Source organism: Pinus tabuliformis, chromosome 9, assembly GCF_031772625.1.
Source record: "Pinus tabuliformis cultivar Carrire ecotype Pingquan chromosome 9, CPIR1, whole genome shotgun sequence".
NCBI lineage: Eukaryota > Viridiplantae > Streptophyta > Pinopsida > Pinales > Pinaceae > Pinus > Pinus tabuliformis.
The window spans coordinates 1,560,188,159-1,560,202,176 of NC_142307.1; positions in this window are offsets into that span (position 1 = coordinate 1,560,188,159).

The window sequence follows — 14,018 nt, forward strand, 5'->3', positions numbered from 1 at the left end:
CATATACAAGCTATAAACTTCCACTTGGTTGTTGGTCTTCATACCAAGTCCCAATGCATACTTATCCACTATTACTCCTTCAAGCTTAAAGAGAATCTATCCCTCTCCTGCGACCACTTCTCTGAAAGTGATTTACTATAGTTTCGACCCTTGTATTATGGCAACTCTTGAAGTAATACCGTAACTTTCTATGGCTCCAATTCAAGGACTATCCATGGGCTAAAAGACTGGATAAATCTGAATGTTAGAGTAAGCTAGTTCAAAGAAATGACATGAATAGATTTCACTCTAAATTTCTGAAGTAGTTGGACACCATCTAAAGGTTCTCAGCCCCATACTCTACGACTTGATTAGCCTCTTTCTTCTCTACAACAAGCTAGAACTGACTTGAGAAACTCACATGGAAAGATCCTGAGATTGATCTTGCAAAACCACATGAATTCGCACACTGTTCTGTCCAGCTAGGGCTCATTGTTAATGCAAACTTAACATAATTTGTGGTAGTTTTTCAGGAGAAAATTCGAAGACTCTAAAAGGCACTTGATACAAGTCTGATTTAATTAAAGACTTGGACCAATATTCTTACATTGATGATTGTGTACTGAAAATGTTCACTTATGCCTTAGTTATGAAGTTTATCTTGGTCAACATTAGCATATATTTGGAACAAAGATATTGCCTTGAAAAGCATTCTAGATCCAAACATTATTATTGCAAAATAATTAAGTGAGCAAGGATATTTTCTTCAGAACTTGTGTAAACTGTAGTGGTTTCTGAAGCAGCTCACCTGGTTCAAAAGAAGGCAATAGAATTTTGTTGTTTACAACAATGAACAACTTACATATCAAAGGTACAACAATAATGGTTTTTGTCATGGTTGAAGAAGTTATTGAGTGATATTAGAGGCTAATAGCAAAGACAGTTAACATCCTCAATTCTTCAACAATTGTAAAGGCATCTAGTCACTGGTAGATTCATCACAATAGCAAGTGAAAGGTACATCAATTTAGTATTTGGGTTCATTATCATTATCATTATTGAAGAAGTATTTCTTGTTAAAAAGTAGACATTTTATTGTCAGCAACTGTAAGGATTTTATAGCCAGTAGTCTCATATCATTTTCAACGGTTAGGTAGTAAGAAATCCATAATAATATCATTGAAGATTTGCAGTAATGGTTTCTCCATTACTTGAAAGGGTTTCACTATTTTATTGTAGTAAGGGTTTATTGTACATTAGCAGTTAGGGTTTTGTTGAAAATAATTGTAAGTGGGTCATCGTCCCTGGTACGGGAGCCCACAATAGTTGGTATATTTCAGGGTGGTTGGGTGGTGCAAAGCAGGTGATTGAAGTCACCTTTAGGTTGCATCCTGAAAACACTCCAGGGTGGTAGGGTGGTGCTAGGGCTTGGAGCTTTTAGGGATGTTGGAGCATCCCATCAATAGTAGCTGATAAAACTAGGGCATTGGAGTGTCCTTCTAGTTGGAGTTAGAAAATTGAACGTTTTTCTATAGTACTAGGGAGTTGGGGCTTCCTTTTTCAGTTGAAGTTGAAGCATTGATGTACTCATAAAATTATTAGAGAATAATTCGGTGAGTTTTTTCCTAGAAGGGTTTCCACCTAAAAATTTGGTGTCTACTGTCTTTTGATTTTGTGTACTATTGATTTATGGTTTTAATCTGATGTTGAATTTAATTAATGTTATCCAAAAGAAAATTAACTATTTGTAAGTGAAGTAATGATTCACCCCCTTCTCAGTATTTCCAACAATTGGTATCATAAAAGTTCCTTGTACAATCAGTCTAACCACTAAAGGGAGATCATGGAGTACACCAAGAATGGAGTTCCTTTGTTCAAGGGGAAAAACTATGCATTATGGAGTGAAAGGATGTAGGTATATATACTTGCATAAGGATAAGATATTTGGGGTGCTATTGAAAATGGTCACACTGCACTAGCCTCTCCTCCAACAGATGAAACAGGTAAGAAACTTGTCGAGAATGATGTTAACACCAAGAATGCCATTATGGGTGGAATTTTTGAATATTTCTATGTTAAAGTGTTGGGTTGTAAAATAGCTAAGGAACTTTAGGGCAAGCTTCAAAACATATTTGAAGGAGACTCAAAGGTCAAAGAAGAAAAACTTGACATTTTCAAAGCACAGTTTGAGCAACTTAAGATGAGGGAAGATGAGAATACTGCAACTTATTTTCATCAATTGAATTAAGTAACAAATTCCCTAGAAGGACTAGGAGAACCTGTAGATAAAAGGTTATTGTGCAAAAGGTTCTAAGATCTCTTCCAACAAGATTTAAGCCTAAGGTTATGTTCTAAAAGATAGATCAGACTTAGACAAACTCAACATGGATGAGCCACATGGGATTCTTACAACCTATTAAATGTGGATTGAACGTGAAGAGCTATCTACAAGTGAAGAAACATTCAAGCCCTCAAAGTAAACAAGTAAAAACAAGCAGGAATCGAAACCAAAGCCCAGTCAAAGAAACAATGAGGACTCAGATGAAGAAGTATCCAACCTCGTGAGGAAGCTCAAGAGAGGAACCAACAAGTACCAAGGTAAGCTCCCCTTAAAATGTTTTAATTGTGGAAGAATAGGTCACTTTGCTTCAAAATTCCCCTATGGAAAATAATCTGATAGTGACGAAGAATATGAAGCTCCCAAGAAAAATAAAAATAAAAAAGGGAACATGAAACAAGGAAAAAAGAAAATGCCTAAGAAAAGCTTCTACTCTAAGGAAGACAGTTTTGTATCTGATAGTGATAGTGATAGGACAATGATTCAAAACATGTATTTTTTATGGCATTTGAAAATCAAGGTGTCTCTGAGGATGAAAAAAATGTGGAAGGAGAAGTTGACCTGAAAAGCGAATTGATAAGTTCTCTTGATGATTTGAAGGCATAAAGGAAAAATGTCAAGAAATTGCAAAAGGAACTAAGTAAATTAAAAGAAAAATTTGAGGACTCTGAAAAGATCATCATCGACCTGAAAACAAAATTAGAAGAAGTGAAGAAGATTAAAGAAACACTCAACAAAGAATTGGAAGAAATCTCAAAGATAAGAGAAGTACTAGAAGCAGAAATAGTCTCCCTCTAAAAGGAGGCTCAAAAGAAAAATGTTCAACAAAACTTTATGAACAACTCAAAAATACTGGGGGAGATCACAAGTAATCAAAGATCATGTGATGACAAAATCGGGTTAGGATATAAGACAAACTTTGTTAAGGGAACAAGCTTCATGATACAGAAGGGGGATGAACATAATAGTTAAGCCGAAGTTGTCAAAGAATCAATCAGGAAGCAACAATCATTTTCAACTTAGGATCAACCAACTAGAAGGATGTCCTGGCAGCAACCAACTAACCACTAGCAAGAAGGTTCATGGAGAAATGCACGTAGAAGACTTTCTTCTTCCAGATATCAAACTATGTTCTTTTGTGTTTATTACTCTTGCAACAATTTTGGGCACAAAGTTGTGAATTACAATGCTTGAAATAGAAGAATCTATGAAATCCATCCTCGTAATAACTATGTTAGAAGACCTCGTGAAGATCGCAATCAAAACTACAACAATTTTGCATTACTGAACAATGAAGTAGAATGCCAAAAGTGTAATAATTTTGGACATATAGCACAAGATTGTCAAATGAGTGCTCCTTTGAAAGAGAAAAATACATAATTCAATGCTCCTTCAAAGGTGTGGAAAAGGAAAGATGAGATATGCAATCTTGTGTTTACTGTTGAATGCAAGAAACATGAATGGTTAGTTGGCAACGATTGTTCAAAGCATATGATAGGAGACAAGGACAAGTTTATAGACTTGTGAAATGACAAAGATGGAACAATATCATTTAGAAATGATGTATCATCCAAATTTTTGGGAAAAGGCACAATTAAGCTTAGAGGTAAAGGTGCCAAGGCAAAAAATGCCTTGCTCATTGAGAATCTGAATCACATTTTGTTGAGCGTGAGTCAGATGTGCGACCAAGGGCACACAATTATTTTTTACTCCACAAAGTGTGAAATAAGAAAGGGAAAGACAGGTAAAGTGGTGGCTACAACATCTTGGGGACATAATAACCTATATTATCTAGATGAAATTGGAAAGGAAACATGTTGCACATGAAAACAAGATGAAATTTGGCTTTGGCACAGAAGAATGGGTCACATTCACTTTGACAACCTTGTCAAAGTCAAAGAAATCCCTGAAATCACAAAGCCAACAAATGCCATATGCAAACATTGTCAGCATGGAAAACAGACTAGGGTTGAATTTAGGACTAAGGAACGTTCTACCTGAAAGCCATTAGAGTTAGTGCACACTGACTGATGTGGACCCATGAGAACTAAAGGGATGAAAGGTGAGCTTTACGTTATATTGTTCATTGATGATTACACTTAAATAACAACTATCAGTTGCATCAAGAAGAAGTCGAAAGATTTTAAGAATTTCGAGATATACAAAGAAATGGTTGAGAATGAAACTGATCTAAGGATAAAGTGCTTAAGATTGGACAACAGAGGTGATTTTACATCCAAATAATTCCAACATTATTGTGAAGCATATGGCATAAAAAGACGGTTCCCAACAGCTAGGACACCTCAACAAAACAAAGTTGCGGAAAGGAAGAACAATATTGTAGTTGAAATGGCCAAAACCATGTTAGTGACTCAAAGTTGGACAATATCTTTTAGGTTCAAGTAGTTGAAGTTGCAGTTCATATTCTAAACAAAGGAATGCTTAGGAGTAACAGTGGAAAAACCCCTTATGAATTATGGAAAGGAAGAACAACCAATATCAAGCACATCAAGGTCTTCGGGAGTAAATGCTACATAAAGAGGGATGACTCAAAGATTGGAAAATTAGATTCTTGAGTGGACGAAGGCATATTTGTTGGGTACTCCACCAAGAGCAAGGCATACAAGTGTTATAATTTGAGACTCAAAAAAATAGTGGAAATCATCAATGTGACATTCGATGAAGGTTGTAGGACACAAAACAACCAAGATTCAAGAGAACAAGAAATTGAAGAACCAAGGAAAGAGGTGAAGGTAAAGGAAGAACCATTGGAAGAAGAACCAAAGGAACCAATAGAAGAGCAAGGAGAAACTAATCAACAAACCTCACAAGCACCTTCAAAAGCACCTAAGAAATGGTACCAGAAAAATCACATGTCAAAAGGAAACAAGCACATGTGGCAGTAGAAAGTCATTTTTCCTTGCTATCCACCTTTGAGCCTAGCAGTTTTGATGAAGCTAGCAATGATGAGCATTGGGTCAAGGCCATGAATGAAGAACTTGATCAAATTGAAAAGAATGACACATGGGAACTAGTGCCAAGACCGAAGGACAAAAATGTCATAGGCACAAAATGGGTCTTTAGGAACAAGATAAATGAAGATGGACATGTTAGTAGGAATAAGGCCAAATTGTTCTGTAAAGGATATGCACAGGTGGAAGGAATTGATTTTGAAGATACTTTCGCTCCAGTGGCCAAAATGGAAGCCATTCGGATTTTCTTGGCCTATGCTTGCTCAAGAAATATCAAAGTATATCATATGGATGTCAAATCAGCCTTCCTGAATGGTGAATTGGAAGAAGAAGTTTACATAGAGCAGGTCGAAGGATTTATGCTTATTGATAAGAAATACTATGTTTGCAAGTTAAGAATAGCACTTCACTGTCTCAAGCAAGCCTTGAGAGCATGGTATGCCCACTTGGACAAATATTTGCAAAAGTAAGGTTTCAAAAGAGGAAGTGTTGACAACAATTTACATATTAAGATCAAACAAGATAGCTTGACGATAATAAAAGTATTTGTGGATGATATCATCTTTGGTAGTGATGATGACAAGTTGAGTAAGAAGTTTTCCGGTGACATGTAGAAGGAGTTTGAGATGTCCTTACTTGGAGAATTAAATTTCTTCTTGCGACTTCATATTTCTCAGGAAGAAGATGGAATATTCATCTCACAATCTAAGTACATTAGAGCTATGTTGAGGAAATTTTGAATGGAGGATTGAAAACCAGTTAGCACTCCCATGTTGATATGCTGCAAACTAAGCAAGGATGGTGAATCCAAGGAAGTTGACCAGAGTTTATAAAAATCAATGATTGGTAGTCTACTATATGTGACATCTTCTAGACCTAATGTGATACAGGCAGTTGGAAGGTTGCACGATTTCAAGTAGCACCAAAAGAATCTCATGTTCTTGTTGTAAAAATGATCTTTAGGTATCTCAAAGGAACAACTGGTTTTGGTTTATGGTATCCTAAAGGAGATGAATTGGTTATTGCATCTTATACTGATGTAGATTGGGAAAGTTGCATTGATGATCACAAGAGCACCAATGGAGAAACTTTCTACTTGGGTGGATGTCTTGTGTCATGGTTGAGTAAAAAGCAGTCTTCAATCTCCTTATCTACAACATAAGTAGAATATATAGCAGCAACAACATGTTGTGCACAGGTCCTACAGATAAAACAAACGTTGCAGGATTTACAGGTGAAGGTTGATGAGCCCATTGTGATGTTCTGTGATAACACCAGTGCCATAAATATCTCCAAGAATCCTATCATGCATTCAAAAACAAAACGCATTCCTATCCACTACCATTTTGTGTGTGAGCAGTTTGTAGAAAATAACATAAAGGTAGAGTACATTGGGACAAATGATCAATGAGCTAACATCTTCACCAAACCTCTACCTCGTGAGACTTTTGAGTATCTTTGATAAAAGCTCAAGATTTTACCAAGTCCACATTGATCTTCATCTTATTCAGTTTGGTGGACAAGGGGAAGAAAGCATATCATTAGAAGAAGGAAGCAAAAAAAATTTCAGGGGGAGTCACCATTTTCCATTGATGTCAAAGAGTGTGTGTGTTTCCATCAATGCCAAAGGGGGAGATTAATGAACTATGGTTGTCATTGATGTCAACCCAAGCAACAACCAATGGAGCCCTGCCTTTGTTGACCAAAATGACATAGCAAATCATGGTTTCTTGCGTCAAGACCACCCTTGTTGGATTCTCCTCGTCATGTCGATACCAATGATATGTGGCACGCTGCGAGAGCCCTCATGGTTTGAGAGATATGCTTGTTTGAAGATGAAGCACACACCTTGTGGTCAAAGCCCCAAATAATGGATGATGTGGCAGCCTATTATTGGCCAAATATCTTCTCAAAAATCGAATTAAGTATTGTTATGGCACAAGGGTGTTTGTGGAGAGTTTAAAAAATTATTTTGAATGTAAAAGCACATGAGGGGGTTTTGACTTCAAATAAAAGTTAAATCTTGATCCCTAAGGCACACAACCTCATCTTTTGGGTTCCAATTTTTAAAATAAGACTTCCCTCCTAAAACCTATTAAGTCCGCTGCCCTGTGCTCCGAAACTATATGATGCACAATATCTCATCCCTTATTGCCTGCATCTAATGCACAACCCATGAAGTGCTTTTAGGCTGAAATATTTTCAGCCCTGTGGAGGATAGATAGATCAAACGAGTGGCCAGTTCTGGAAGGATTTTCGAAGGGGTTTGATTGAGAACAAGGGATTCATTTTCTTTATGGTTGCAGGTTGCTCTTATATCCTGTAAAAAAATCCTGGAGAAACACTCTGAATTTTCAGCGCCCATTATGGACTAAATCTGAAGTGCCTGCGGCTTGTACTTTGATGAAAGAATGACACTCTTCTCGAACGTTTTGCAAGGCCTGTAAATGTTATTTAAATCTGACCTTAATCTATGGCCCAACTAATCTCCTGCGTCAGACTTAAGCCAAGGACCAGCGAAGAACTTTGAATATGATCTGATGCATGCCTAATAACATTAAACGTACAAACTTGTTGACCAATCCTCTGCGTCCATGGCCATTCTTTTGAAGTACATATTATCTGAACACTTGTCTCTTGTTTGGCTTCGTCTGGGAAACATATTCCTGTGCAGTGAAATCTTGAGCTCTGAAGTGATTTACTATAGTTTCGACCCTTGTATTAGGGCAACTCTTGAAGCAATATCATAATTGTCTAGGGCTCAAATTCAAGGACTATCCGTGCGCTAAAAGGCAGGATAAATCTGAATGTTAGAGCAAGCTGGTTCAAAGAAGCGACATGAATAGATTTCACTCTAAATTTCTGAAGTAGCTGGACAACATCTAAAGGTTCTCAGCCCCATACTCTGCGACTTGATTAGCCTCGTTCTTCTCTGCGGCAGACCAGAACTGACTTGAGAAACTCGCATGGACAGATCCTGAGATTAATCTTGCCAAACCACTTGAATTCGCTTACTGTTCTGTCCAGCCAGGGCTCATTGTTAATGTAGACTTATGAGAATTTGAGGAAGTTGTTCAGGAGCAAATTTGAAGACTCTAAAAGGCACTTGACACAGGTTTGATCTAATTAAAGAGTTGTACCAAAGTTCTTACATTGATGACTGTGCACTGAAAGCGTTCACTTATGTCCTAGTTCTGAAGTTTATCGTGGTCAATATTAGCATATATTGGAACAAAGGTATTGCCTTGAACAACGTTCTAGAACCAAGCATAATTATTGCAAAATAATTAAGTGAGCAAGGATGTTTTCTCCAGAACTTGTGGAAACTGTAGTGGTTTCTGAAGCAGCTCAACTGGTTCAAAAGAAGGAAGTAGAAATCTGTTGTTTACAACAGTGAACAACTTACAGATCAAAGGTACAATAGTCAGGGTGTGTGTCATGGTTGAAAAAGTTAGAGTGATAGCAGAGACAAATGACATCCTCAATTCTTCAGCAGTTGTAAAGGCATCTAGTCATAGGCAGATTCATCACAGTAGCAAGTGAAAGGTACATCAGTTCAATATTTGGGTTTATTGTCATTATCATGATTGAAGAAGCCTGGCTTGTTCAAAAGTAGAAATTTTATTATCAGCAGCTGTAAGGATTTTATAGCCAGTAGTCTCATATAATTTTCAGCAGTCAAGCAATAAGAACTCCATAATCATATCATTGAAGATTTGCAGTAAGGGTTTATCCATTATCGGAAAGGGTTTTACTATTTTATTATAGTAAGAGTTCACTGTACATCAACATTTATGGTTTTGTTGAAAACCATTGTAAGTGGGTCACTATCCCTGGTATGGGAGCCCACAATAGTTGGTCTATTTTAGGGTGGTTGGGTTGGTGCAACACAGGGGATTGAAGTCACCTTCAGGGTGCAATCTGAAAACACTTCAAGGTGGCAGGGTGGTGCTAGGGCAAGTTGGAGCTTGCAGGGTGTTGGAGCATCCTATCAATAGAAGTTGATAAAACTAGGGTGTTGTAGCGTCATTCTAGTTGGAGCTGGAAAATTGAATGTTTTTCTAGTGTACTAGGGAGTTGGGGCTTCCTTTTTAGTTGGAGCTGAAGCATTGATGTACTCATAAAATTATTAGAGAACTGTTCAGTGGTTTTTTTTCCAGAAGGGTTTCTACCTAAAAATTTGGTGTCTACTGTCTTTTGATTCTGTGCACTATTAATTTATGGTTTTAATATGATGTTGAAGTTAATTAATACTCTGCAAAAGAAAATTAAATAATTGTAAGTGAAATATTGATTTACCCCCTTCTCAGTGTTTCCAACATAAGAAAGATTCAAGTGGCAAGAAATCATTTGAGCTCGTATACAGGATAGAAGTGACCTTGCCTATTCATTTGAAACTTCTCGTATATCTCATTTTGCAACATGTTCTATGAATTTTGATGCCCTACAAGAAAGAATTTCACAACTGATCCAGTTGGATGAAAACAAAAGAAAAACATTTGATCACTTCGTTAAAAGCCAAGAGATTACAAAGAATAAATTCAACAAAAAGGCTTACAAACAAGACTTCTAGGTTGACGCCTTGGTGCTTTTAAGGAACAAGAAGGGTGAAAAAGCAGGTAACCATGGTAAGATTGAAAGTTTATGGTTAAGTCCTTGTATTGTTGTGGATATTGCAGGTGAAAACACCTTCCGCATTGGTCATCTAGATGGTGAGAAGCTTCCATTGGCCGACAATAGTCAAGCCCCCAAATTGTACTACAAAGGTATTATCTAGCGCCACATGGTTGTCTTCCTAAACCTTGGTTATCATTTTTGCTCGCATTTCATTTTATTGATGTGATGTTATTTACATGCTTTAGTTTAATTACATATTTTGCCTTCTCATTTTTATTTCCTTTTACATTAGTTGTGCATTTTTGTTTTAGTTAGTTATTTCATTTTGATTCTATTGGCATGTTAAAAAGGGATAGGACTCGTATCCAACTCTTTCTCTGTATTTTACATTGTCTTAAAGAGCATTTCAAGTGATAGGTGAATGATTCTAGGGTTTTCACATCTTATTGAGTAGAGCATCTGCCCCGCAATTGGAGCCAACTATTACCCCTCATGTCAACAAGGATACACACTTATTTTTGTAGTATATTTCACCACCATTGTAAGCCCAAGTTCACAAATCAAAAGGCTTGTAATAACCATGTGAGGCCTTGTTGTCCTAAACCTTGTGCTTGGTCAAACCCTTGCTGATCCCTTTGGGTTCATCTTTGGTTTCTTTCATCCTAGATAGGATCAAAGAACCTTGGATGGGCTTACTTGAAGGCTCATGGTTCTAAGGGAGTTTGCTTTTTGCAAGGGTGATCAATAGTATATGGGCCAATCCAACCCATGTCAAGGTGTATCTATATCTATTGACTCTGTATGTGACCTTAGTTTTGGTGCAGTATCCCTCAAATAGCTCTCATACATGAGATCTCACAATGTCAATTGTTTATGTTCCCCATCCAGTTCACATTTCCTGATGCAAGTGGTCTTGAAACTCAAAAAATTAACTTGGTCCCATATTGTTTAGCTTGATGAGAGGATAACAAGCTACATAAAAAAATTCCGAACGAAGAAGGTAATGGCAAGTTACAGCTCATCAAAGGTGGTCAAAAAGTATTATAGAGTTCCATGCGACAGAAATAGAGTTAATGTTGAGCAATATTGGGCATGCATTACCTCATAGGTGGTCTACAGAAGAAGAGGAACGAAACCCAAATCTTTGTTTTCTTAGATTCCTTAAGGTGTTAGAGAAATAGCATAAGGGCATGATGGTGTTGCAACATAGGGTAGGCTATGGACAAATAAATAGAGACCGAGTTGAAATCAAGCCAAGTTGTAGCAAAACCAAGTGGCAAAATAGTCCAAGTCGTCATGGCATTGGATATCTCAAGCAAAGGTGGTCAAGTTAGTTTTACTAACAAAGGAAAATCAAGTCAACTAGATGTTATAATGGATTAGGTAGCCATTTGAAGTGTAAAAGTGGAACATTCAGCCTAGTGGGCCAAGAAGTTGGAAAATCCTACAATTGACTGGCAGTTACTAAGTCTAAAAAGCATATAGTGGACCATATTGAACCATCTCGAAGGCAAGTTGAATTGTTATGGACCAAGTTGAGTTTCAAGAGGGACTTTGGAGTGGAACTTTGGGCTTCTAGAGAGTATTATTCTTCATTGGTTGATCTTCAAGCCACAAGTAAAGGGAACATTGAACTTATTTGGGATTAGTGAACTAAATGTTGGAAAATGTAACTAGTTTCGGTCTTCATAATTGTCATTGTACTCATGTCATTATGTATATCTTATGTTACAAGAAAAATAAGAAAGAAAAATATTATTTTCAAGCATGGCTTCCATGCTTCTTTTGATTGGTCATCTAGGTTAGGCATGTTCTTCATGCTTCTAGGGTTTGTCATGTCATAAGAATAATTTCTCGAGTCAAGATAGTCCTTGTTAGTTGTATAAGACCCTATTGGGCAAGTTGTAACATGTAAAAGATATTAATTATGAGTCTAGAAAGTCAAATAAGCCTTCAAGCACAAGTCGACCCTGCTAAGGAGAAGTCAACCTAGTAATGGGCTATTCGATCACATGAGAAGGCTATATAGAGGAAGGAAGCTTGATTCATTTAGACACGCTTCTACAATTCGATCTCAAGCAAGAAAAGGTGGAAAACAAGAGCGAAGAATAAGGAGGCAAGAAGAAGTCTAAGCAAGAAACATAAATATGATTTTAAGCTTTATTATGCCCACATGTGTGAAATATCTAAGGTTTCTGCAGTAATTGCAGGGCCAAAAGTTGCAAGACGAGATTGCGAACTTGAAGTAAGGACCGAATTTGTGATTGGAGCAATTTATAGGTTTGACTCTTGTTGACTTTGAAAACTATAATTAGCTTGAGGAAGGATATATTGGGAAGCTTAAAGGGTAGGGTTTATGGTGTCTATAAGAAGCCGAAATTGCATATATGAAGTAAAAAGCCGCAATTCTGAAGTGGAGCAAAATTGAAGTTTGACTTTCGTTGACTTCGTCAATCTTTGACTTATTTGAGAAATATTCTTCAAGCTCTGACTTGGTGCTCGGAGGAGGTCTTAGTCTAGAGGTTTGGGTCTTGGTTTTCTCATTTGAAGCAAATTTTATAAAAAGCGGAGATTTTTTCTAGGTTTTCTCCTAGCTTGGAGCCTACTTCTTTGTCTATTGTCTTTATTGTTTTTGCTCCTAATAATTGTTTGATGAGAAGATCTAACAAAGAAACATAAGAAGATAACTAAAGTTCACAAGCAATTATTAAAGTTAAGAAGATTCTCCAACACTAAATTGACCTCTTTAATGGGAAATTATTCATGTAAAACAATATTAAAAAAAAAAAAAACTAAGTATCCAACATGCAAATGACTAGAAAATATTTTCTATCGGGGAAGTCCAATCAATCATTAACTAGCCATTAACTACTCTTTGAATTTTTTTATTATAAAAAACTAGCCTCCCCTCTAACAAAAGGTGGTTGTTTTTGTGAGATAAGTGCCATTAATAAAATGACTTCACTGCAAACATGTGCATTCTTTACATTGGTTTATTGTGGTAATTGATATAATGTAAGATCTTTTCCATTAAGTAAGATCACACAAAGGCTAGAGGTTCGATCCATTGAGGGGTCATCCAGCCACGTGGAAAAGGAAAACTAGGGAGAAATCCCACTTTATTTTTGTCGCCACAAGTGGGTCATTCGAACGAAAGTTGAACCATTCCACTAGGGAGCTTCAACTGAAGAAGGGCTTGTATTTCATCACATAGTCGAACAAAAAGCTGAAAAACACCATTCTAGAGGTCGTTCTTGGTTAGGTCCAAAAAGTGGAGAACATTTTAAGTCACAAGTGGAGGTGAATTCTCTTTAACGGAAATCTCACTTCTATGATCTATTGCAAGGCCAACTTAAAAGAACGTATGTTTCATACCTCAACTCATGAGGTAAAGTTATTGTTGTACAAAGTATGAATTTGTGGCAACCAACTTATATTTTTAAAAATAAAAAACTTTTCATTTGATGTTTTAGTGTAGGGCTCTTTACTTGCTGATTTTAAAGTTTTTATCACAATATAAAAAGTCTCTTACCATGGAATATTGAAAATAAAGCTAGATTTTAACCAAGCTTCAATACATTGAGTTGAATCATTATTGAATATCTTGTACCCTTTGTATTAAGTGTTTTTATTGCAAATCTGCATATTTTGTTTGTTGTTACAGAAAAATATGCAAGTTCTCAACTCTTAACATATAAATATATATATATATATATATATATATTGAAATCTTGCAATCAGAGTACAGATTTAATATACATTGTTCCTCTATCAATTTAAAGTCAAATTAATAAAAAATTCTAGTTTTTCTTTACTCAAATTCATTGCTAGAAATTTTATGGGCATGATACCCAAAAGGATTGTATCCCAAAACTGTAGAAATACAATTTTGCAGCGAGCTAGAAAGTGTAATTTACTTCTATTCAAAGGCTTTCATGTTATCATTCACAATTGAACTGGTATCTTCCAGCTTCCCACCCCTAGATTTGTGATCTAGTAGAAATTAGGTTGTTCTCTATGCAATTTACTGCAAAAGTCACAATTTGCAATTACAAGGCAGCTAGTTGATTTGTTCTAGAACCTCTCTAACCAGTAACCCAAACATAAAAATA